We start from the raw sequence: 23535 nt of genomic DNA on the forward strand, positions 1-23535 counted from the left end.
GTTGCTAGCAGCCAATTCAGGAGTCAGGGACTTAGTTCCTTGTTGTGAGAAGTTGGCCTGATGTGCAGTGTTCACTATTCTAGTGATCACTATATATCAGTCCAAACAACCCTTATTGATGATTGGTTGTAAGTCAACCTTATAGACCAGCTATCCTAGTAGCATGGATACGAGCAGTCTAAGGCTAAGACTCTAGAGGGCGTGTTAAGCCAGCTGTTTTACCATCACATTACCCCTTGAACACCCAGTGAAAGGACACCACACAAGTGTTATGAAAATAAACAGTGTATTTATTAGAATCACAACAACCCTGTACTCTTTATGAGGACAGGGTGCTAGGCACACAACAAAACTCTTACGAAAATACTTAAGTTAGCACGTTATACACAAATGCCCGAGGGGCACGAAAAACCATATACTTTAAAAGTGGAATGCGAATTACTAGCAGGTAAGTAACAGTTCTAATAGGCTTTGGAATCGCTAGGACTTGACTAGGGAATCGTTAGATTACTACTAGGAGGCCCAGGGGACTCGGGTGCAGAGTGTGCACTCTCACGCGGGATGCGGGACAAAGTCTATGGAGGCTAGTAAAGGCAAAGTTAGTGTTCACGGGCGAACCCGACCTGGTAGGAAGAAAACGACAGTGGATCCTGACCCTAGGATAGTGAGGCTATGCTGGGACACCGAAGTGCCGAAGTTACCTAGCCCAGGGGCTGCAGCTGCATAGGTCTGAAAAGACGTCGGGGATCTCGTTGCCGGACCAGGAGCCTGGAAGGAAGAAGTTGCTGGCAGGCGACCAGGGAAGAAAAGTTCGATGGATCCAAGCCTGGATCAAGGAAGAAGAAAACCTGAAAGCAGAGGGGACCAAGTTCTTGAATCACTAGCCAGTGATTAAGTGGGCACCAGGATGGCACCGGGCGAAGTCACCGCAGTCAGGTGAGTGGGCGCTGCTGGGCTCTGCAGTCTCTCGGACCAGGAGGCGTTGTCGGCGACCAGGATGGAGGTGCGAGCTGTCCCACGAAGGTTCTTGCTGTCGACGTCGCTGGACCCAGGATTGGGCAACAAGTCTTGGCAAATGCAAGGCCCACGCGGTGGACCTAAAATGGCGTCTTGAGTGGACCAGGAGGGTCCAGGGTACTTCTCCGATGGAGGGAAGCAAGGGCCAGTCTGGAGCAACCAGACCAGCAGCAGAAATGTCGTCGGGCGTCGTCAGGAAGGCCACAAGCCAGCGGGCTAGTAGCCAAACAACGCGGTGAGCAGCAAAAAGCAGAAGGGCCCCACGCAGATCGTGGAGATGCTGGGGGGCTGCTCTTCGGTGCTGGAGCTGCTCAGGGTGGGGGCTTCTCGGACCCCAAAGCACTCACCAGGAATTCACTCGGCGGGCTTGCTGGAAAGAAGTCGTGCAGTCTTGAAGATGGCCGGTCCCTCGAGGTCTCGTCACACCCACGAATCTCAGCGTGACTGATGATGCAGGTAGAGGTCAGAGGTGCCAGGGAAGCCGGTTCTCGTCGAGCTGGGCAGTCTTGATCCGGAGGAGAGACTTGCAGCAGACCGCAGTGTTCTTAAGATGGTGCCTGCGGATGCAGGGTGACTACTCCTTAGTCACAATGGAGAAATCTTAGGAAGAAGTCTTGAGTTCCTTTCGTGGAAAGTAGTTTCAGGATTCAAAGATGATCTGCTTTGGAAGGGGGCCAGTCTCTACCTTTATTCTGTAAAAAGGGGCTGGCACGCGACTAAGTCCTGCCCTATGGGTGGGACTAGGAGGGGGGTGGTTACACCCACTTCCTTGGCGGGCTTTTCCCCAGCACAGGGTCTGGAGTGACCCTGGAACTGGTTCCAGCCAGCCTATGCATAGTGAGCACCGGGGTGCCACGTGCAGTCACCTTCCTCTAAAGCCCTGCCTACCTACAATACACAAAACCCTGTCTGGGACGGTGCTGGCACCGCCCCTGGCAGGAAACCCTTTGTCCTTATCTCCTGCTCTGGGAGGACTCCCAGCAGCAGGAGGGCAGACTTGTGTCTCGGTGGCAGCATCCATTTTGTGGATGCTAAGGCTCTGTCTGACTTTTAACCGGGTTATAGGTTACATGCATGTCGTGTCCCTCTAGAAGGGTGGAATGCTAACCCCGTCGCCAGAATTGGCGAGGGGTTAGTATTCCAATTCGTATGACACCTTACTCGACATGTTTTGATAAAGCGATACCAGAGTTGGCACATAACCGCGAGGATTATAATGCACTTAAGAGTATATGGTATGCGATATCATGGAAACGGCTAAGGGATGGATCCCGAAAGCCGTAGACAGGCTCAGCTCATGCCAGAGCACCATCTCACACGATTCCAAGCACTCTGCCTTCAGGATTGTTAAGGCCTGCCATAGGAGTGACTGATAGGAGATCTGTGTGTCCATTTTTAGGGTTAGATATAGGTATACTATATCTAAAGCAAAGGGTGATTACACCACCTTGCCCCAGCTGTCGTGCAGCCAGTTGTGTCAGATTTGGATGGCCAGCCAGGGGTGGCATAATACATGCTGCAGCCCCTGGTAGGCCCTGGGTACACCTATGCCCTGGGTACCTAAGGTACACTGTACAGGGACTGATAAGGTGACTCAGTATCCAATTTAGATATGTACCTAAGGTACATGGAATCCATTTTACAGAGAGAGCAGTGGGCCTGAGGTCCTGAATAGCAGGGCCTCAGGTCAACTAAGTCAGAAAACCAGCAAAACACCAGGCAAAAAGTTGGGGGCAACCATAGTCAGGGTTCTACCTTCCTACACTTGTCCTGAAGTTAAAACAAATAAATAAAAGAACACCTTATGTTGGTAGGGTACGGATACACTTAGGCCCCATAGGGGTTCCCAGCGGCACCCCCTTTGCTTCATGGGGTTGACTGCCTGCAGAGAGTAGGAAGCAGGGCCTGGCTGTAAGACTAACCCCACGACATGCCGGACCAAAGGCCGTGCGTGGCGTGGGTTTAGCTGCCTCTTGGTGGTTGCCTGCAGGGAGTTGGATGCTGGGCCTGGCTGTAAGCCAGGGCCTGCAGCCAACCCTACATCACGTCCGACGAAAGGCCGTGTGCAGCATGGGATTGACTTCCTGCAAGTGGCAGGGTGGCTGCCTCTGTGTGGTTTAGCCACAGCACCTGGCTGCAGGCACGGCGGGGGTTGACTTTACGTATTTTGTTAAAAAAATTACTTTAGGTTAAAAAACAATGGTTGCAAATAATGTTATAGTTAGGTGTGATTCAAAAGATCTGTTTTTGTTTAAAAGAAAACCTTAGAAAGTCACTGAAAAAACAAAAGTTAAAGTAACGTTATATTTAGATGAAATTCACCAGTTATAGTTCGCATAGCGAACTATAACTTTCCCCCCTACTATGCACTGCTTATGACCTCACTTATTACATCACTCATGACATGTTTTATGACATCACTCATGACATCATTGATGACATCTCTGATGATCACATCATATTCTGCCCTACGTGCCACGCCAAGTACCCAAGAACTGATTTACACGAGGTTTGTAACCTTTGCTTGTCTCCCGACCATTAGAGGACTCCTGCTCAGCGTGCCTCACATTCTGTAATAAGAAGACACTTCGGAACCAACGTGCACGGCACATCACTTCAGCCTCCATGAGGAAGAAGATAGGTTGAACCCTTTTGGGGACTAAGAGGAGCAGAAAGATCTCCAGGCTGATGTGAAGATCGAGGAGGCATTCTCGCTGGAAAGCGTGGACTCTGAGGATAATGCCGAAGATGACAAGCCCCCACTGGCCCAGTAATACAAAGTCCGCTGGGAGTACCACTCTCACGCAAGGTCCTCACCATAAGGAGGCACCTGCATTTAGCTCTCATGCTTCAAGAGAGACCTCCAGGCTGCTACTGCCCCACGCCCATGGTCGTCCTCGACTTTCTGAGCCACACCCGACGCCCTCGTCACAATCTGCAGTGAAGTCCTCCTCCAAAACTTGGCAGTGGGTCCAGTGATGCCACCTAAGGTCCCCTTTGAGCTGAGACTCTTGGTGCCTAAAATTACAGAGCCCAACCACTTGAAACAGAAGATTTTGGAGCCCTGACACTCGGAGCCAAAGATGTCAGAGCCCTGACACTCTGAGTCGAAACAGTCAGAGCCAAGGCCTATTTCAGTGCCCTCAGGATGTCGAAACTCCTTATCTCCTTCCAGGCCACTGTCCACAGCTGGATCTTCTATGCATCTGAGGATCTCGCTCAACCGATCCTCCGGTGGCCCCAAGAATACCCCAACACCAGGCTGAAACAAATCCATATGGCACTGGGTGAATCCTGGCCATGCATCCACAGCAGCCTAAAGACTCTATTCTTCATAAGAGGACATGATGAGGAGTTCATCAACCCTCCTGTGTACCCGGAGCATAAAAATCCTTGGCGCCATGACAGAGGCACCTCTCCACTGCTTCCTGGTCCTTCACATCCTTCTCCTCCACCTCCTCTCCCTCCTATTCTATAAATGTGATGGAATCTCAGCTCCAGCCCTGGGAAGTGCAACCCTTCACCAGTGCGATTCTCGACTCCAGTGTAGGGAAAGCTTACCCAATCCCTGCAAGGGTGCAAGCATTCCAAATGTTGCTGCCTCTTTTTCAACCAAATGGGCAGGTAACGGTCAGAACAGGAAGCCGTCTACTGGGCATGATGGCATCCTGCTTCACCATAGTTCCTCACGCCATGTTACACATGCATCTGTTACAACAGTTCCTAGCAGCGCAGTGGTCCCAGGTAGAGGGTCATTGGGAGGATCTAGTTTTGATTTGGGGCCGTACATAAGGCTCCTTGCAGTGTTGGAATGTAAACAATCTACTGCAGGAACGGCATATTCTCAACCCAGTTCCGCAAGAGACCTCACTCACTGGCTGGGGGGCACATCTACAGGACCTCACTGTACAAAGGGATTTGACCCCTGAGCAACAGGAGCTGCATGTCAGTCTTCTAGAGCTGTAAGCTACCCGACTGGCCCTCAGGGCATTCTTTCCTCACATACAGCGGAAGGTAGTTTTGATCCAGACAGACAATACGATTGCCATGTTCTACTTCCAAAAACAGGCAGGAACTGTCATGCCTGCCGAGCATCCGCGGATAGCACAGATGTAATAACGAAACCGATACAAGATGGTTTCCAGGAACTGCGCATGCGCGAGGGACCCGGGCCGGAACAAAAGCTCGTTCCTCCCGGAGACTAACGCTTTGCGCTCTAGTTTCTACATTGGTAGTTTGCGACACTTCCGCTTACCCTCCTATGCGCACCTTTGGTGTGAAAGCTTGTTCCTGTGTACTCGTTACTGTTACCCTTTTGCACTGTGATTCCCGGCTGGGAGTCACTTATTTCGCGGACGTCTGATCTAAAAAACATCCGCTATCACGGAGATGAGGATTTCCTGTTCTATGTTCTTCAAGTACCGCTCTGAGGTTCTTTGACAGCTCCACTCTAAGCCTGTCGAGTGTCTCTTGTCCATTACGTCGTACAGCCTGTATAAAGTGTTACTACCTACGCTACCTGGTAGACCCACGTGAGCTGTTTAACGTGGGTCCTGGTGTTTATTATTTTCCCTCGACCAGAGCCGGCTATCTTACCCTGGTGTGTTCGTGATTCTATACTCTCTGCTACTTTCGGACCCGTCGTTGGACCGGATCACGGTCCCGTCGAACGGCCGGTAATTGCGAAGCAGAGGAGTGTGGGGTTGCGGGGCATTGTGGGATTTGTGGTCCGCCTGGCGAGAGTCTTCTTTATTCCCCCTTTATTTTATTTTACTCCCTTGCATTCTCTGGACTTCCCGGATGCTGGCAGTTATCACAGTATAAGGACCAGAAGACCCGGTAAAGCGCTTGTAGCGCACTAATTTTACTATGTACATGTGATGCATACTACTTAAGGTATTTATGTATGTTCACCTTACCCTACAGATCATACCTGTTGTGACTCTAGACCTGCCCCTTATCTTTCCATAGCTTGGAGGGAAATAGACGAGGTAGGAAAGAGTCTCATTCCTGTACATGTGCACACATATAGGTCTAACTGGCATTATAATACCTATTCCTCCGTTTAGGTTATATTCAAACACCATAAGGTTTTGATTCTCCTATACAGTTCCAGATGAGAAAGTAGATGTTTACAGGATCACTCCTGTGACTCTCAGGTGATTGTTGGTCTTGGTATGTCATTGAAGGGGTGGAGTGGTTGATTGTTAGTTGTCTTAACCCCTTTATTCCCTGCAGCTTCATCATCAAACAGAAGCAGAAGAGAGCAGGGTCCGAAGAGTCCAGTGTTTTGTCTTCCCCTACTTTCCTTGTTTTGTTCCCTCCTTTCCTTCCATATCACCACTGTGTCCTAGAGTTCGATAGGCACAGGAGGTGTAGGGAGGAAGGGTTGGGGTTTTCATCGGCTCCTGGCACTCCTGCGGAAACAGAAAACCAGATCCTTACAGGAACATACTCACTCCAGTTGTCTACGTTAATTCAGGGCATTTGGCGTTGGGGCGATATATCACGAAGAGCATCTGTTGATTCAGTACATTTCCGGGATGGACAACAGCTTAGCAGAACTTCTCAGCAGGACACATCAACAAGTCCACAAATGGGAAATAGACCTGTTCACCACCGTCGAAAACATAAAATGACCAATCTTTGCCTCGAGGCCCCCACAGTCAATGGGCCACAAGTGGTTGATTGTAGAACACCCAATGGCGCAAGACGAAATCTGAAGATCCCAACATTTACCGCATGATGCGCACAAAATGCTAGAACAGGGCAATCAGATGAGCAAACATATCTACCATGCAATTCACAACAATTAGGCTTCCAACAAATCAAGGATATCTTTAACATCCATCTACAATAGGCTGACCAATTCTGATGCTCTGAAAAGCATCTTGAAAGAGAGACACCAGGAGTTTTTGGGACAGTTCCTCCCTAATAGTAATAGTTTAAATGTATGGGTGTGCTGTCCCCAAGGATATAAGTGGTAGTCAGGTCTCTGGAATAACCACCAAATGGAGGAAGGGCCCTCACACACCCAGAAAGGTGTCGTGCTTCATCATTTGGGCATGCTCCTCTTCAGTCCAGCGCTGCAATGCCCGACAGGCACCCACGAAGGGCCTCTTTGGTGGAGTTCTTTTGATAAAGCCGTTTGGTGAGTTAGGGTATGTGAACTGAACTGAGTAGTGTAAGTGTGATTTTAAATAGGTTTAGGGAGAGTCTTATTAAATACATTTTATTAATTCAGCTCGCCAACCTAAATAAAAACAGTGTAGCTCGTATCGGAGATAATGATCCTATAGAGCATGTATACTATTTGGTTTTGGTCAACCTGTTTCTTGCCTCATCAGCCCCTTAGGGGTCTATTGGCAATTCGTCAGGACCATAAAAGGATAATACCCTAATAGTCTTACACTACTGCAGGGCTGGTGAATTCAATTTGGCAGATTAATCAAGTCGCCAGTCATGCTACGTCGTACTAGGTTAAGTGTCACCTTGTATCATTTCGAGACCTGAAAAAAATAAGATGGGGCAAAGGCATAAAATAAAATAATGGTGGCATTACAATTAGTAGACATTCGTATTATTGTATACCATTCTTAAAACCATATTTGATATGGTGACCTGTGACAAATAAATCAATCCACACATGCATGTTTGTGTCAAACTAGAATTGGCAATTTGTTGTCATCAGAACGGCTAGTGGCATGTAATCTGCTTGTGTTTGTGGTTGGTGACGCGGTTGTCTAAAATTCGATGCTTTTGGTGCAAGAAGGACAAATGCGATGGAGTTAAAAAACGAACAAGTTAACAACCAAATCCCTTTTCGTAACCTCATAGTTGTGCCTGGATATGGTGATTTTGTGCTAGCGCACCTATATTTATAGTCATATAGTCACGTGAAAAGCCCAAGTAGTCAAACACCCCCATCACTCACCCCGTATTATGTAGGTCATAAGATGATGGGTTTTTTCAGAGCACGTCTCTCACACACGAACTATACGTGGGTGATTTGCAGGCAAGTTACAAATAGAAGCATCCGCTTACCGGTATTGCTTCCATCAGTGTTTGGAGTCGCATACTCACTAGAAGTGGAGTGGTGAGTAGCCCTTCGCCTCTGTCTCCCATACTGAAATGCACCGGAGGTGGGCTAATTAAATGTATTTTCTGTCGAGGCGTCGGGAAAGGCTGGACCGGCAACTAAGGCCGCCATCTTAGATAGGACACGCATTACCAGGACCATTAGTTAAAAGCTTGCAAATTGTGGTGACTGTGTTTTTATTACTAAGAATGTGAGATGGTCCCAATAATTATTCTGTAGTGTAGCACAATCTCCTAAGCATCCACCTGAGGGAATGGGGGTGATGTCAAGATGTTAGTGCTGTAGGGTGGTTTTTTGGGGCCCCGAGAAGTGTGTGCTGTGGAGTTAATGTTACGGCCCAGAAATGTGTTGTACATGCAATGATGCAGGAGTTTCTTTGAATGCAGGCCCTGTTAAAGGAAAATCAGGAAAATAAGGCACCACAAGAGACTTTGTCAGGTGTTTTTCAGAACTGGTCAATTATATGGTAACTGTGGATACCCAGCCTGGAGGTGGGGCATGTATCTAATGACCCTCATGGAGTCCACTCCTCAGGATTTATTAGTGTCCTACAGTGCCAATCTATTGTCATCCATTAAGCTCCCCTCACGGGATATCATCATTTAATGCTGTGATATGAGATGAAAGCTTAAAAATCCAGTTTTGCTCTTTTCTAGAATGAGCTTCTTTTTGTAGTTGAGGGTAGTACTCTAGGATGGTCCAATGTAAGTCATTTCCTGTTTGGCCTAAGGTTGTGTAATGGGCCCACATTTTCGTGTTGGTCTTTTAGCACCTGATGTTGCTTCGGTGCTCTGTTATTCTGATTTTGGCAGGTCGTGTGGTCAAACCTACATATTTTAGTTGGCAGGGACAAGTTATCAGGTAGACAAAGTTTTGTGTGTTGCAATTTGTATGTTCAAGCTGTTTTCATGTGAATGTTTACGTTATTTTTTGTGGTTTTTGTTGCACTAGTCAGGGAGCAACTGGTGCATTGGCCACCGGGGTAGTGTCCTACTACTGGGGGTAGGTCCCACAGAGACTTTTGTTGGGGGGGGGGGCTTTTCTTTTGGGCCTGGTGTTAACCAACATATCTTTGAGGTTGGCTGTCCTCTTGAAAGCTAACCTCGGGGGACTAAATGATAGATCGCCAATTTAAAGGATATTCCAGTGCTTTTTAACCACCCGTTTGATCAAATTTGGCTGCGGGTATAGGTAGAAATGCAGGCAAGATCATTGGTTTCTGGTTTGGGATGTGTTTCTAAGAGCGATTCTCTGTTGTTATTTCAAGCTCTTATATGTGCCGCCTTATTTTCCTTAAAGGATATTCGTGTCTTGCTAGATATTCTGCTAAATCATCAGATTGAGTTGTGAAATCATTGAGGTTGCTACAGTTGCGTCGAATGCACAAGAACTGTCCATAGGGTAGCTTCTCCTGTAGGGCTTTTGGGTGGTAGTTGCTGTACAGAAGGGGACTGTGACTATCTGTTGTTTTTTTAATGTTTTTGTATGTAGTTTGTCAGCTAACAGTGTAATCATTAAATCTAGGAATGGCAGTTCTTTTTCTGAGGAGTTGGCTGTGAATTTCAAATAGGGGTTGCGTCCATTCACAAAATTAACAAAATGAAGAACCCTCTCATTGCCTCCCTTCCAGAAGACTAAAATGTCATCGATGTAGCGACAGGATATTCTCCTTGTAGGGGTTGGTGTGTGGTAGAATGTGTATTGCCTTGAACTCTGACATCTAAAGACATGCTAGACTGGGGGCGAAAGTGCTGCCCATTGAAGCCGGCCCGACGAGGATCACACCCAGATGATGAACAATGACACCTTTCGGGTTTTGAAAAGCAAGTCATGTTCATCTGCCCTACACTGTGAAAATTTGCTTGTTTTCATACGAAAGCCAACAAGCCTTAAATAACTCCTCCATCCTCTTGCACACGTAATAAATGATCTCCTTCCTATTAGGTGTAGCGTCTGACATACTAAAGCACGTCATCATCTCCCCACCTCTGGGGGGAAACAACATTTACTGACCCCCAAGGTTGTGGTTAATTGTAGGCTCATTGCTATCCTCCCTTGCTTCAGCAAGATCCTGGAAAAAGAAGCAGGAGTATCTGAAATAAATCTTCTCCTCAACGACCACCATCTGCTTTCAGACCTGTGAGAGCACTTAAACAGCAGTAGCAGGCATAAGAGAGGAACTCTTCCTGTCAATAAGCAAATTGAAGAAAACAGCCATTGTGCTCCTTAACTTTTCACAGGCGTATGACACTTAAGGCAACAGAATGTTACCGGATTGGCTGGGGAAAGGGATAGAAATAGGAAGCAATGATCTACCCAGGATGCAATCTTTTCTATTGAACTGCAGTAAATGAGAACTGCAACAACTAGATCTTCCACTCGTCCAATTTCCTGAATTGTCCCCAAAGGATCATCTCTATCATGCCTCTTGTTCAAACCATATGTACTCCCAAGGAGAGCTTCTTGACCAGTACCAAGTAAACTTGATTCCTAGGTGCCACACAAACATGTTTCCGGCTAGACTAATTAAAAAAAATTCACTACCAATATCACCTTGTGCTTGGACTACATCCTCCACTGTTTGAAGGAAAGCTTCTTCAGTATGAATGGACCCATTACAGACAGAGATCATTCTATTGGGAGGAAGTGTGCCCATCTCACTACTCTTAGACTGGCTCCTATGTTTTGGGTACCCTCCTTCAGCCGCTCCAAAAGCTAGCAGCTTGGTGATAAGCTTTGAGGCAGAACTATTGTTCACTCCTCAAGTTAACACAATAGGCAAAGAGATCAATCTTGAGAGAACGCCGTACTGTGTAAAAATGTACATAGTATATTCCAGCTGTAACAATATTCAGCGGACTGCTTGATGCCACAATGTTTGTTCAAGTGGGATAAAGACTAAGGCAGATTACTGGAAGTAGAAGGTCTAAGACTGTGTGATGCCCTCAGTTACTCTTTGAGATCTGAAACCAATCACATGTTTCAGGAAATTCCTGGAAGATGAATTCTTCAGATTTGCATGCGTTTGGCGAGACCTGCCCATTAGGGGCTGTAATCGCAAAGCGTACTTGCAGACACTCACCCTACCAGATCGGATGTGTTCTCCCCTTTATCTTTTCTCGTTGTGCTCAAGGTTTTTTCATTCTTTCACTTTGAAGCAACCGAAACAAAGTTTTCAGTGCATTTCTAAAAACTCAAATAAAATCTCAAATGATCAAAGTTCCATGATTAGCTCATTTGGTCTCGTACCTGAGATATTTACCATCTCAAGTACTGTCCATCTTTACCTGAAAATATCTCTTTAGGCATTCCTCCCTGTTCTCCGCTGTCACAGGTGCTCATCAGTATCTGAATGAGACACTTTGCTTAAAGAATCATACAGCACCCTCTGAAGTCGTAATGGAACGCTGAATAAATCTAGCTCCATATCTAGCAGAGTTACGTTGCTGAACAGTGGTACAAAGTTACCAGATGCTTGAGACACATATGCAGTGGAGTAAAGGAGGGCTGTCCGCGTCTGATGGCAATGGAGACTTAAAAACTGGCATTTCGGGAATCCAACATGAACATGCATAGAAACTCTGACTCCTTTTGTGGTGGTTTTATCAAGAGCGTTTTGTCACACACCTTGTCACATTGGTCATACAAAGTAGTTCATGATGTTAATACTGGTTCTCTTGACTCACATTATTGCACTCACAAGGGCACTGGTGCTTTGCCTGATGGGTAATTTCCAATGGGCACAGAGAGGTAAAAACAGGATTTATTTGTTTCCACTGATCATCAGAGAAAATCCAGGATTGATCCCCTAGGAATATCGCATTGTTGGCGATCCTTTTAAAGAACTGTTTCTACTTCCCTACATTAGTCTAGGTTCCTTATCACAGGACCTTTATTTCCGTGTATACATTTGATCCACAGAATTTACCACATCCCGGCTGGAAGGTGTACAATCCTTTGCTCATTACAGAACATCAAGCAACACAATGTTCTATTAACATTCAGGTTGCATGAACGTTTTTAGTCCTGATGAAGGCCCGTTGGGTTGATTTAATGATAACACGTTCTAGAAGGGATCGAAACATTGACAATGCTCACATGAGGTGTTCCGCATCCATTGTGAACAGATCCAAAAACAAGTTAATAGGACATGTTTGAACGGATTTGAAAAGAAAGACACGGCCCCATTTCAATTCAACTGTGTACATGTCATTTTGTAAACTTATTCTAACTTCAAGTGTTTCTGTGGCAACAGTGCGCAGAAGCCAGGTGGAAACACTTGAAGTTACAATAAGTTTAGTTGATAGGCACACAAGGACAGTGTGCATGCTTCAGCAGCACGCCTGGTGAAAAAATACAATCAAATCAAATCATAATAAAGGAGAGAGTGCTCCTTTTTAATCATAAACATGTCATTTTTGTGTCACTGTCTTTGTTGTTATGAACACTTGATCACACTGCACTTTCACATATATAGTTTTGTTGTTGGACAGCCCTGTGTTTAAAAAATGTTCTGTATGTTGTTTTGAGAAACTTTGTTATATAAATAAGAATATAATATAATGACAGGACTAGTGTAATATTATTTGAAAGAATTGTTTTCCTCCCAGCAGAACCATTTATAGTTCTATAATGATGGGTAATTTAGGCTGCGGCTCATCAAGTGTTATATTAAGAAGCTTCAGAGAGATCGAAGTCGAAGCAGTTTTTTTTGAACCTCAAGAAATGTAACCACATTACCATGGTTGTGAAGGAGCTGCACTCCAGTAGTTCAGAGAATAAAATTAACCCCTTCCGTGCGGCGCACGTTCAGCGGACGTCGCGTGCACTACCTCGGTAGTGCTGCGCACGTCCGCTGAACGTTCCGGCCCCGCCCGCGCAATAAAACGTTCCGCACCAGCGCGGAACGTTCGGCGCAGCGGAGGGGTTAATAAAACTCTGCACTAGTTTTCAAGCTTCAGGGCAATAGTCTAGTTATTTACAGAGGTTTCCTCTGCGACACCACCGGCTACTTTCTGTCCAGTAGCACAAATCAGGGACTAATAATGTGTACAAGAATCTTCTAATAAACTTTCAGAGGTTATTAAACATCTTCTCATAGTTATACTCCTCACTTGGCTCGGTCTTCAGGGTTGGTCCCACACCTGACAGATTTCAGATGCTGCTAAGAATACTTAAGCTACCAAGGCAGCTGTGTTGATCACACAACGTACTCAAAGTCAGCTTTCTTCACCAAGTAGATTTATTTGGTGGACCTGCCCAAGTACAATACAACAGCAGCACTGTAGAAAACCAATTAAGAACAATTACAGTGGATTCCGGTCTCCAAAATCGAAGAAGCTCAAGAATAATCTTGGACCTGATATTCTTGGCTTATTTTTTCCCCAGCATTTTGCCTTCCAACTTCCTGCTTTTGCTGACTTCGTTTTTGCTGGTTTTGGGGCTTTGCACACTTTCCCACTGCTAACCAGTGCTAATTTGCTTATGCTCTCACCTTTAACCCCTTGCATGCTGATGACGGCCCCCATCCATCATGCACTACGGTGCTCGTGTGCTGATGACGGCTGGGGGCCGTCATAAACCCGCCCACTCGCGATTTTGCCGCACAGGCACAGAATCGCGGCAGCATGCAAGGGGTTAAACATGGTAGCATTGGCTTACACCCAAAGGGCATATTTAATTTACTTGTAAGTAAAGTGGCATTACATGTACCCAGAGCAGGTAAATTAAATGCTACTAGTGGGCCTGCATCACTCATTGTGAAACTCACTTAAGTAGGCCTTTAAACATCTCAGGCCTCCCAGAGCAAAATGTGTGCAGGTTTAAACTGCCATTTCGACGTATCAAAATGAACCTTTTACCAGGCCCAAACCTTCTTTTTCTATACATACAAGTCACCCATATGATAGGCCATAAACAGCCATAGGGCAGGGTGCAGTGTGTGTTAAAAGCTGGACATGTATTTTAAGTTTTACATGTTTCATTAGTGGAAAACTCTTAAATAGTTTTTTCACTATTGTAAGGCCTGCCACTTCCATAGAATAACATTGAGTTAAGGTTTTATATTTAATAAGAGAAAACCTTCTATTGGTACCAGGGATGAAGTTCGAGTTTGTTGTGTAAAGAATTGTATTTTAAAATCCTCTTTAATGTAAAGTCGGATTTTAAGTCACAATTCTGAAAATGCCACTTTTAGAAAGTTGCGCACAAAAGGAGATAGGTCCTTGACGGGGCTGAGGGAGGGCTGGACCCTATATAATGAACACACACAAAAGTTGCCCCCTTCTCATTTACTTTTAGTTAGGGACCAAATACAAATTCATTGAATCTGGTCCGGTATATTTATTTATACCTGTTACTCATATTCTTTCATACAAACATTATTTCAAATGGCAGAAAGAGAATACACAATACAAACAATTACTGACAATCTTACTAAATTACCGACTAACACAAAACATATTACAAAAATGTCCACAGAGAATAACATCAATATTACATCCAACGAACCATACAAATTGCGATGCAACAATTTTACATTATATTAAACCATTTCATTACTTCATCACAAGAGCAAGAAATGCATCAATCATTGTTATCCTAAGACACACTAGATGTTACAGTTGGCTCTTGCTGGATTTGCCGACGCGTTTCAAGTTCGGGCCATTAATGTCCAAACCATCATCAGGGCTCTGTTATTTTTCTGTTAGGATGCAAAAAAAACGAAGTTTTAATACAACCTATTGGCCTCTTTTCTAAAATAACACCGTTCGGATAAGGGATAAATGTACCTATATGTTGCTATGTAGTTGACCTGAAATGATTTTAATGGAATCAATCCTTTCTTCAGGTCTCAACTGGGACAACTTTTTCCACAAAAAAAATCTGGGAAATGAACAACAAATTGTCCACATTTACAGGACGTAATCATGGGGCATTATATCAACCTAATATTATATTTAGGGAATTCATACCTTAATCTGAGCAATCTTGCGATGCAAGGAGGGGCGTAGGAATATCTTTTTCTTTTGCTTTAAATCCTATTAAAACGACACATAACCTGCTTTTAGCAACCCATTTTGTTTTAATGAAACTCAAGGTGCTAGTATATATAATCTACTTCTCGTACCTGTAGTGCACACCACCGTTTTAGTCGCAATCAACAGCTTTGTATTTTCATTAAGCGTTGCCACGTCTACTTGTTTGGGCAATACACTTGTAAGTACACAGGTATTTTCAAACTTGTCATCAAGCAATTCGTTCAACTTTGGCAGCAGGGTCCGAAGGCTCACATACCTGTATTGTTGTGAAAACGAGGCACCGCCTCTCACCCCCCGTCTACCGCCCCGTCCGGGGCTGTAGGTATATCGGACTCGCCTTCCTTTTAGTGCTCGCGTGTTCCGATTATGTAAAAAAATCGATCATTCTCTAGAAGGAGAAACGAATTGTCAAATATCTCGCGGGTGGCGGGCTTGTAATAAACTAAAAACGGCCCGCGCAGCCGTCTGCATGGCATTACCTGCTTCTGCAGTCTGTTTCTGTCGCATCTACGCGTTGCTCCCTAGTCGCTCACTGCTTGTTTGTGAAGCCGACGGCCATATTGCCAAAGTATAAAAGAACTACTATTTAGACAAATGTATTGTGGGAATTGTAGTATATTATTTTAAACGCCTTATAAACATGTACGTATTTTGCGAGTAGAAGTTCTATAATATGCCCCACATATTTCAAAGTGGGGGGCAGGGGTGTGTCATTGGCAAAAGTATTAGAACAATTAGATGTTAGTTTTTTTTTTTTTAAATCTCTTTATTAGCATCAGATTGGTCCATGCAAGCATACAAATACACAAGAAATTGTCGACAATAAAAACGTTAATGATCGTTATACAAAAGAAGTACATGGATGACTAGACCAATGACATTACAGGTAGTGTAGCACATTCTAGATTCTTATTTTCACTTTTCCATACCTGAAGGAAAATTGCACACGCGGTATAAAGAGATACAACTTTTCACAAACAAAACGAAAACAAGTGAGCCTTCATGACAGACAGAGCGGCAAGCTATACACCTAGTGACTAGTAAGATGGCATAACCAGAGGCATAGGCAGACGAGGGTAATTAAAACGACAAGCGTAAGGACTAGGGCGAAGCAACCACCCCATCCGGGTCAAGGCGTGCAAGGGAACTGAAGAGGGAGACGCCCCGGCCCCAATCAGCACACAGTCCAAAATCAGCAGCTCACTCATAACCCACTCCAGTAGTGTGTGGACGTTAAGCCCTGCAGACCCCAATAGGCAGCGCACTGGTGGTGCAGCTACAATCACCTAGCCCACCCCCTCTGGGACAATTGAGCTAGCAGCCTGGGAGTGTGTATCCCGTGTAATCTTGCTAAGATACTGTCGGTATGGGCCCCAAATGTCAAGTGGGCGTGAGGCTGTAGGAATCTGGGTGGAATATTCCACACTATTGGTGTTACATTGGGCAAGGCTGTGCATTTCAATTAGATGTTAGTTCGCACAATTTTTCAAAATTGCATAGTAGCTAACAGATTGTTTCAGTCTTAGCAAAAGACACCCAGGCAGTGGGACGCAAAGTCTCATATTCTTGACAATTCTGACATATTGTTTAAGCCAGTCATACAGTTAAATTTCATAATGAGGTATGCTTCCTTCTCAAGTAGCATCCTTTCAATGTCAGCGGGGCGCTGTACGTTACTCATTGTGTGAAGGACAGACCACCTAAAGTCATTCTCATTATGTGACATTTCAACAAAATGTTCCACCATAGGGGCTGTGAGTATTTTGTTTTTGATCCTTGATCTGTGTTGTCCTATTCGGAGATTTACCTGCTGGTTTGTTTTGCCTATGTAGATCCTAGGGCAAGGGCAAATGATTACGTAAATTACGTTTTTGGTTTTACAGTTTGAGAAACCAAGGTGTTTCCACTTGACCCCTTGGTGTTGGAACTCGTTTCCTTCGATAGTACTGCCGCATGAAACACAATTACCACACCGATGGTGTCCTTCTATTGGTTTCATGTCCCATAGTGCAAGAAGATCATGTTTTGGTTGGGACTTCGGGAGATCCGCTCGCACAATTTGTTGTCCCAAACTCTGATTTTTCTTATATGCGAAAATGGGGCGCGGAAAAGGACATTCCAAGTCTTCCAATAGGTGCCAATTTTTAAGGACCGCTTGTCTAAGCTTGTGGGTGTCAGGCCTAAAGGTGGTAACGCATACTAATCGGTCTAGTTCCTTCTTCTCCTTGGTTTGTAGTAAGGTTTCCCGAGGGGTAAACCTAGCCCTTTTATACGAATTCTTCAAGAGCTTTCGTGGGTACCCTCTATGGATCATCTCATTACAGAAGACCTGGGCATGATGGTCATAGTCCCCTATCTCGGAGCAATTTCTCCGGATACGTAACATTTGTCCGTACGGCAAATTCCAGAATTGTACGGACAAATGTTACGTATCCGGAGAAATTGCTCCGAGATAGGGGACTACGACCATCATGCCCAGGTCTTCTGTAATGAGATGATCCATAGAGGGTACCCACGAAAGCTCTTGAAGAATTCGTATAAAAGGGCTAGGTTTACCCCTCGGGAAACCTTACTACAAACCAAGGAGAAGAAGGAACTAGACCGATTAGTATGCGTTACCACCTTTGGGCCTGACACGCACAAGCTTAGACAAGCGGTCCTTAAAAATTGGCACCTATTGGAAGACTTAGAATGTCCTTTTCCGCGCCCCATTTTCGCATATAAGAAAAATCAGAGTTTGGGACAACAAATTGTGCGAGCGGATCTCCCGAAGTCCCAACCAAAACATGATCTTCTTGCACTATGGGACATGAAACCAATAGAAGGACACCATCGGTGTGGTAATTGTGTTTCATGCGGCAGTACTATCGAAGGAAACGAGTTCCAACACCAAGGGGTCAAGTGGAAACACCTTGGTTTCTCAAACTGTAAAACCAAAAACGTAATTTACGTAATCATTTGCCCTTGCCCTAGGATCTACATAGGCAAAACAAACCAGCAGGTAAACCTCCGAATAGGACAACACAGATCAAGGATCGAAAACAAAATACTCACAGCCCCTATGGTGGAACATTTTGTTGAAATGTCACATAATGAGAATGACTTTAGGTGGTCTGTCCTTCACACAATGAGTAACGTACAGCGCCCCGCTGACATTGAAAGGATGCTACTTGAGAAGGAAGCATACCTCATTTTGACATTTAACTGTATAATGACTGGCTTAAACAATATGTCAGAATTGTCAAGAATATGAGACTTTGCGTCCCACTGCCTGGGTGTCTTTTGCTAAGACTGAAACAATCTGTTAGCTACTATGCAATTTTGAAAAATTGTGCGAACTAACATCTAATTGTTCTAATACTTTTGCCAATGACACACCCCTGCCCCCCACTTTGAAATATGTGGGGCATATTATAGAACTTCTACTCGCAAAATACGTACATGTTTATAAGGCGTTTAAAATAATACACTACAATTCCCACAATACATTTGTCTAAATAGTAGTTCTTTTATACTTTGGCAATATGGCCGTCGGCTTCACAAACAAGCAGTGAGCGACTAGGGAGCAACGCGTAGATGCGGCAGAAACAGACTGCAGAAGCAGGTAATGCCATGCAGACGGCTGCGCGGGCCGTTTTTAGTTTATTACAAGCCCGCCACCCGCGAGATATTTGACAATTCGTTACTCCTTCTAGAGAACGATCGATTTTTTGACATAATCGGAACACGCGAGCACTAAAAGGAAGGCGAGTCCGATATACCTACAGCCCCGGACGGGGCGGTAGACGGGGGGTGTGAGGCGGTGCCTCGTTTTCACAACAATACAGGTATGTGAGCCTTCGGACCCTGCTGCCAAAGTTGAACGAATTGCTTGATGACAAGTTTGAAAATACCTGTGTACTTACAAGTGTATTGCCCAAACAGGTAGACGTGGCAACGCTTAATGAAAATACAAAGCTGTTGATCGCGACTAAAACGGTGGTGTGCACTACAGGTACGAGAAGTAGATTATATATACTAGCACCTTGAGTTTCATTAAAACAAAATGGGTTGCTAAAAGCAGGTTATGTGTCGTTTTAATAGGATTTAAAGCAAAAGAAAAAGATATTCCTCCGCCCCTCCTTGCATCGCAAGATTGCTCAGATTAAGGTATGAATTCCCTAAATATAATATTAGGTTGATATAATGCCCCATGATTACGTCCTGTAAATGTGGACAATTTGTTGTTCATTTCCCAGATTTTTTTCGGGGAAAAAGTTGTCCAGTTGAGACCTGAAGAAAGGATTGATTCAATTAAAATCATTTCAGGTCAACTACATAGCAACATACAGGTACATTTATCCCTTATCCGAACGGTGTTATTTTAGAAAAGAGGCCAATAGGTTGTATTAAAACTTCGTTTTTTTGCATCCTAACAGAAAAATAACAGAGCCCTGATGATGGTTTGGACATTAATGGCCCGAACTTGAAACGCGTCGGCAAATCCAGCAAGAGCCAACTGTAACATCTAGTGTGTCTTAGGATAACAATGATTGATGCATTTCTTGCTCTTGTGATGAAGTAATGAAATGGTTTAATATAATGTAAAATTGTTGCATCGCAATTTGTATGGGTTGGATGTAATATTGATGTTATTCTCTGTGGACATTTTTATAATATGTTTTGTGTTAGTCGGTAATTTAGTAAGATTGTCAGTAATTGTTTGTATTGTGTATTCTCTTTCTGCCATTTGAAATAATTTTTGTATGAAAGAATATGAGTAACAGGTATAAATAAATATACCGGACCAGATTCAATGAATTTTTATTTGGTCCCTAACTAAAAGTAAATTGAGAAGGGGGCAACTTTTTTGTGTGTTTATTACTTTTAGAAAGTTGGAATAGTCCTGTGCTAACCATTTGGTGACTGCAGCCTGTTTCCTGGGTCACATGAGTAGGTGTAGCTGGCAGCTAGTCTTTTTATATCGCTCCCAGAGAGTGAGACAAATGAGCATAGGTGTTGGCAGGATGGGCCATCTCTGTCTTGATAAGGGGGAAGAGCTGTCACCTACGACACTTGCACATTACGAAGGCTAAGCTTTAGCACACTCACAGAGGGTTTGACACTAGTCTATTGTGACGCCTGACAAGCTGGAGCTTGGGCAGGGAGGCATGAAATTCCAAACACTGCTGGGGGTGGAAACCTTCAGAACCTTTTCCTACTACAAAGTGGGTACTAGATATAAATAATGGACCGTCAGACCTAACTCTTCCGTCCACCTCTGGACCTGTAGAAGACTCAGGACTGCTGTGCTGCTCTGCAAGAAGGACTGCTATTCTGTTGGTTTGTTGCCCTGCTGCCTGAGTGAAGGACTGGACCTGCATCTTGAACCCAGGACCACTAGAGTGACTCCAAAGGCTAGTTGGCTGGCCTCTTGATCAGACCCGCGGGGACAGAAAACGCTCCTACCACCTTGAACCCAGCACCTTGGCTGTGTCTGCTGTGAGTCCTACCCCCGCATGTGGGGCCACCCTAGTCCTGGGCCTTTGGAAGTAGGCCTGAAGGTGCTCTGCCAAACTAGCTGTGGTTCTGTAGGCAGATGCTACACAATGGATCTCCTGGCAGCTCTACATCGGAATCCCAACTGTGCGACACATCCCTGACGCAGGGCTATGCATTGTAGACTCCAGTCTCCTCGCAACTGCTGCTGTGTGATGCATCCTTGCAGCAGGCCTACGCTTCGCTATCCCCTCATCAACCACATCATCGATGATGATGATGCAGGTGTCAGCATCGCGGCCCCGTAGCTTCCTTAGTACCGTTAGTGCATGACGCATCTTCAATGTAGGATTTTGCACCGCAAGCCCCTCATCTACGATAAAGGACCTAGCTAGGAAAACAAAGATGAAAAACCTGCTCAATGTCAGGAAAAAATTATAAGGAAGGCAAAATGTCCTTTCTTGAGTCCCCTCACTCACCAGGGTTTCCCCAAGGTGACATGCTTCATCATAGGGGCCATCCCAACCCGCTGCGGGTTGAGGCGTGCTACGACTTGCGACACTACGTAGGAGCACTGTTTTTGTGAGTGACTATGTGTAGTGCGGTGATGTGGTGAATTAAAAAATACCTAACTAGTGGGCGAATTAAACTTTATTCAGGCTTGATAATTTAAAAACGGGGTTGGTCCCTAGGGTTCCTGTCTATAATGAGTCAGGGGTCCCTAGTAGACGTCAACTAGTTTTGAGCGTCCCCAGTGCTTTTCTTCAGGACAAACAGCGTCCAGCCCTGTATTGCTTAAATGGCACTAATGTGCGTCATGGTCTGTGGAGGCTTGGAGAGGTTCTGTCCCGAATGTTGGAGACAATATCCTCTCTTGTTTGCTAACCTGATCACCCTCACGACCGCATATTATGACACAAAAATCAGAATTCTCAGATAAAGGACCTAGCTATGAAAACAAAGATGGAAAACCTGCTTAATGTCAGGAAAAAATGATAAAGAAGGAAACATTTCCTTTGTTGAGTCCCCTCACTCATCAGGGTTTGCCCACGGTGACATGCTTCATCATGGGGGCCATCCCAACACGCTGCGGGTTGAGGCGTGCTACGACTTGCGACACTACGTTGGAGCATTGTTTTTGTGAGTGACTGTGTAGCGCGGTGATGAGGGTGGAGTGGTGAATAAAAAAAAATACCGAACTAGTGGGCGGATTAAACTTTATTCAGGCTCCTAGTCGATATGTTAAAAACGGGGTTGGTCCCTAGGGTTCCTTTCTATAATGAGTCATGGGGTCCCTAGTAGATGTCAACTAGTTTTGAGCGTCCCCCGTGCTCTTCTTCAGGACAAACAGGGTCCCGCCCTGCGTGTACCACTCCTAGATAGTGACCTAAAGTGAGGAAAAATTGTAATGCTGCAAAGAATATAAGCAAGCAAGATTAATACATACAATGCACTGATCACGTAGTATTGCTTAAATGGCACTAATGTGCGTCATGGTCTATGGGGGCTTGGAGAGGTTCTGTCCTGAATGTTGGAGCCAATATCCTCTCCGGTTTGCTAACCTGATCACCCTCACGAGCGCATATTCTTGCAATGCTCCATTACCAGGTTTTAAGTTACTTTTTTCAGCGGGTCTAACCTGGTCCCTGTAGACAGCCCATACTCCATCATGGTCGGCCTGAACTACTGATTTTGTCCCAGTCTGGAAAGACCAGATCACCACAGTTGGCGCTTTGTGCTTCCAGACACTATTTTTACTTACAACTTTGAAATTGCAAAGCTACTGATCTACTGATTGGATTTTTCATTGTAGTCTCAAATATTTATTACATTTTACTCTTATTTTTCTAAATTGGTGTGGGAATTATCCTGTTTGATGATTTCACTTTGTTAATGTTTGAAGCGTGTTGCATAAATACTTTACACATTACCTCTAAGTTAAGCCTGACTTCTTTGTGCCAAGCTACCAGAGGGTTAAGCGCAGGTAATTTGGGGTTTGCTTGTGATTTCCCCCTCACAGAAATTGTGGTTGCTGCTCAAGTAGGGTTTCACCCCCTCAACCAGTAACCCAATTTCCTACGAATATGTTTTGTGTCTATAGCATTTAGGGATCATAGGCTACGGAGGGGATTAAGCCAGTTAGGAAATTACTACTGAATTCTTACATTACCTCAAAACTGTAAGTTCTTCCTCCCAGATATAAACTTCAAGTCAACTGTCCAGGCTCTTGTCCAGTCAGACACTGGTTGAGATAATGTTGTAGCTCCAGATCCCCATGAATACTCAAGTTCACCAAAGGAATCCTTTCATAGGCATGTGGTTTGCATTCTATTTGCTGTGTACTTCGATCTGATGCCATTCAGGGCTCCGTCTGTGCTTTAAAAATTAACAGAATAGAATAAATGAAAACCATTGTAAATATTAGGTGTGATCTGAAGGTCAAAATCTTAGTAAGGCTACCTCAGCATTCCACTCTTCTGAGGTCAGTAAATTAACCATCATAAAATCTGGTGGTACATGAACCTGCTGTTTACAAAGAATACTGTATCCAAAACCATTTGTTATTTATTTATAAAGTTTTATATAGCGCAAACTTGATCCCGAAGGATATCCGAGTGCTTTACAATTTGAGGCAATTAAATAACTTCCCACCCTATTCCCCATATCCCACTATGGAACTAAAAATGCAAAATTAGAACAAAAAAATGTAATAACTACTAAAAATGTTACACAGATAATAAAAACAAATAGAAGACAAGGGTGCTTGTTGTTCATTCCGTGTATTATTTGTTCATAATAATAATTTTTCAATTTCCTTTCCCAGGCTTTTATATTCAGGCATCCTTTGGCACATCTCCCGGTCATAGGCCAAGCTGACCTTGACATCTCTCGCATCGAGCA

At 44.6% G+C, this 23535-nt stretch overlaps 1 protein-coding gene across 1 annotated transcript in view; it reads left to right on the forward strand.

The window, feature by feature from the left end:
- Window positions 1-23535, forward strand: part of THADA (THADA armadillo repeat containing) — a 1377633-nt gene that overhangs the window by 782929 nt on the left and 571169 nt on the right. The gene's annotated exons all lie outside the window — the stretch shown is intronic.

This window comes from Lissotriton helveticus, chromosome 6 (genome assembly GCF_964261635.1).
Source record: "Lissotriton helveticus chromosome 6, aLisHel1.1, whole genome shotgun sequence".
Taxonomy (NCBI): domain Eukaryota; kingdom Metazoa; phylum Chordata; class Amphibia; order Caudata; family Salamandridae; genus Lissotriton; species Lissotriton helveticus.